Source organism: Lepidochelys kempii, chromosome 2, assembly GCF_965140265.1.
Source record: "Lepidochelys kempii isolate rLepKem1 chromosome 2, rLepKem1.hap2, whole genome shotgun sequence".
NCBI lineage: Eukaryota > Metazoa > Chordata > Testudines > Cheloniidae > Lepidochelys > Lepidochelys kempii.
This window is the reverse complement of record NC_133257.1, coordinates 217,211,200-217,214,897: the sequence shown is the minus strand read 5'-3', so window position 1 is coordinate 217,214,897 and position 3,698 is coordinate 217,211,200. Positions and strand designations below refer to the sequence as shown.

General features: G+C 48.2%; 1 long non-coding RNA gene across 1 annotated transcript; it reads right to left on the bottom strand.

The window, feature by feature from the left end:
- Nucleotides 1-1,218: 1,218 nt before the first annotated feature.
- On the bottom strand, nt 1,219-3,671 carry LOC140907581 (uncharacterized). The gene is made up of 2 exons (XR_012157546.1): nt 2,591-3,671; nt 1,219-1,776 (listed from the first exon to the last, which is right to left on the bottom strand). It is a non-coding gene; the product is annotated as an uncharacterized lncRNA (long non-coding RNA).
- Nucleotides 3,672-3,698: the final 27 nt, after the last annotated feature.

Below are 3,698 nucleotides of genomic sequence, written 5' to 3'. Positions count from 1 at the left end.
TGGCAATCGCTGGGTGGAAGCTGGCAAATCCAGAATGCTACCAGTCAATTGCAAATCAGTTTGGAGTTGAAAATTCCACCACAGGGGTTGCGGTGATGCAAATGTGCAGGGTTATTAATCACCTCCTGCTGCGAACGACTGTGACTCTGGGTAATGAGCAGGAAATAATTGATGGGTTTACAGCAATGGGATTCCCTAACTGTGGCAGGGCAACGGATGACATGCATATCACAATTTTGGGCCCAGACCATCTTGTGACAGAGTACATCAACCGAAAGGGCTACTTCTTCATGGTCTTGCAGGCACTGGTGGATCTCTGGGGCCATTTCACTGACATCAATGCAGGTTGGTCACGGAAAGTTCATGATGCATGCATCTTTAGGAACACTGGACTGTATTGAAAGCTGCATGCTGGGACTTTCTTTACATAGCAGAAGATTCCAGCGGGGGATGTGCAAATGCCCATAGTGATCCTGGGAGACCCAGCCTACCCCTTGTACCCAAGACTCTTGAAGCCTTACACCAGGAGCCTAGACAGAAAAAGGAGCGCTTCAACAACAGGCTCAACAGGTCCTGAATGACCGCTGAATCTGCCATTGGCAGATTAAGAAGTCACTGGTGCCACCTTTTCGGCAGGTTAGACCTCAATGAGGAAAATATTCTGATGGTCATAGCAGCATGCTGTGCGCTGCATAACATTTACGAACCATCCGGGGAAAAAGTTTCCCCAGGGGTGAAGAACTGAGGTGGATCATCTGGCTATTGATTTTGAGCAACCAGATACCAGAGCAATCACAGGGGAACAACAGGTTGGGGGCACTATTAAAATGAGAGGTTTCAGAGTAGCAGCCGTGTTAGTCTGTATCCACAAAAAGAAAAGGAGGACTTGTGGCGCCTTAGAGACTAACAAATTTATTTGAGCATAAGCTTTCGTGAGCTACAGCTGTAGCTCACGAAAGCTCATGCTCAAATAAATGTTAGTCTCTAAGGTGCCACAAGTCCTCCTTATTAAAATTAGAGAGGCTCTGAAGGAGCATTTTGACAACGAGCACCAGTCTTTATGTGATGTATTCGGTCAGGCAATGTTTACTTGCTGCCTTAAATGACCCCGGTAATGCTTGCTTCTTGAGGTTTAATTGTAGTGAGCCAATGTTCCTGCCTATAGTCACTGTATTTGAATTTTAGCAGCAACTACCATGTGCATGACACAAAGACTCATTTTGTTTCAAATATTAGGCTTTACTTAAAAGATTAAAACATATATTTTTGCAAACAGGGGACGTGGCAATGAGGAGCAGTCTCTCGGTTCAGGTTCTCACAGCTGTGTGTAACTCCAGCTTTCATCATAAAACCAGGCCCTAGGGGTGGACTGCAAGGGGTGCTGTGACGGAATGGGAACATGTGAGGAATGTATGGGGGGGAGTTTGGGGAGAGCATGGAACGGCATTCTGTATTGGCTGCAGGGGGAGTCGTGCACAGATGTGCTCAGACTGCACTACAAGGGACTTGAGCACCTATGTCCCTCCAGTCGCTTAATCATCCATTCCTGTCCATCTATCATCTGATCCAGTCCATGTCTCCTTTCCAGGCTATCCAACCTGACTTTTTCGTTAATTGTCTCTCTCCATGCTCTTGTTTCGCTATGTGCTGCATCTATTGACAGGAGCACTTTTCTAAACATAGCCTCCTCCTTACTCCTCCTGGTTCGCTTCCTTTTCTGACAGAGGTGTTCCACCAGTGTGTAGGGCTTGGTCCTCAAGGGCACATCTGCAGAAGCTAAAGAAACAATGAACAGAGACGGTACTGAGAGTGCACTCAAAGCCGTGAATCACAAAAGTCACACACACCTCTTTCTCACTGTCCCTTTGCTAGCACACCACTTGACGAGAGTCCCAAATATGATGAGTTTGGCAGGCAGCGTGGAGGGTCAGGAAGGGGGAATGAGCAAGAAGGGACAAAGGATATGGGTGGTTTGCGAAGAGGATATTCTGAATATTGGTACCCTCTTCCAAAGGCTGGGGTACTCAAACCCAATACCTCACTCCTGCGGGTAACCCAAGATGCCAGGGTGCATCTCCTGCATGTGTGCAGCTTCAGACTAAGTCTGTATGCTGCTCACCTGTATGCTGCTTTGGTCTCTGAAGAAATAATTGCCAGTTGGCATGGCAACGTTTCCTACAGTGGGGACAGAAACAAGGCAGCTCTGCCAAGGAATCTTTGGCAGAGGGTTGCTGAGTACCTACACAAACGTTTCCTAGGGATCTCTATGGAGGATTCCTGGGACATTCTGGTATACATTACCAAACTTTTCCACTGGGCCCTCACTGCGTAGCTGCATAGGCTCTATTAATTTCTATCCCTTATCCCTCCTCTACCTTATAACAAAGAAAATGAGACCTCAGTCTCCTATGACTGTGAAGTATCAAAGCAAAATGCGTGCTTAACAGAGCTTGCCTCTCCTGCTTCATAAGTGCCAGAGTCAGAGTGCTGGGACTGGCTAGACCCTTCTGGAGTCGAAAATAGCCCTTGGCTTGCCACACCACTGGATGACCTTGTCACATGTCCCACATCCTCCTCCAACTCCACTTACTCATCCACCACTTCATCCTCAGGGTTGACTCCACTGGCTGCTGCCTCCAGTCCCCCCGAAGTATCCATGGGGCTCTTGGTGATGGGGTCACCACCCAGGATGGCGTGCAGCTCCTTGTAGAAGTGACATGTCATCGGCACTGCACCAGAGTAACTGTTGCCCTAACTTGCCTTCTGGTATGCCACCTCAGCTCCTTGATCTTAGCACAGCACTGCTGTATGTCCCTTTCATTGCTCTTCTCCTGCATGCCATGACCACTCTGCCAGTAGATATCAAAGTTCCTACAGTTTGAGTGAAGCTGCAACTGCACAGCCTCCTCTCCCCACAGACCCAGCAAATCCAACAGCTTTGGTGTACTCCATGTGGGAGCACATCTGTTGCAGAAAGCAAGCATGGTCAGCTGGAACAGTCCATTCACAGCAAACAGGAAGAGGAAGTTCTACAATTCATGGATCTTTAAATAGGTGGCTGAGTGCAGGGCAGCAGAATTCAAACTGCTGACCAGAAGGGTCATGATGGCCATTGTGGGACACCTCCTGGAGCCCAATTATGGCAACACACGGAAGTGCACTGTCTACCCTGGCATTGTATCACTCTAACTACCTTGCAAAAAGCTCTATGCCGCTCTTTGAGGGGGTTTTATTTTGTGGGCGTAGCAGGGGAATTAAATCGGTGGGAGGAGCACTGTTGAGTGTACTCCAGTGTGTGTTGACAGAAGCTGCATTTTGTTGACAAAACTGTGTAGTATAGACAAGGCCTAAGTTATTTCCTCTGTTTTTGGGAGGCAGCTTACTCTTTCCCTTGTGCATGGTCAGCTCTGCTGACTGGTGCGGGGGTCTCTCTCTCACACACATCTCTGCTCTGCTCCCTCCCCACTTGCCCAAGGTAGGTACAATGGGAAAGTCGCCACTGAAACTGTTAAGGGGGTGATGTGGAGAAGGAAAGGAAGCCCTTCCCCCACATCAATATTCCTGTGCTAGAGACAGGAACCATCTAGCCAGCAGTATTGCCCATCGACAAAACAATCTTTCGCAAGACTCCAGGAGGCTGGGGCGTTAAGAAACAAAATCACTGAACGTTACAAAACCTGGCTGGGATGAAATCGTGA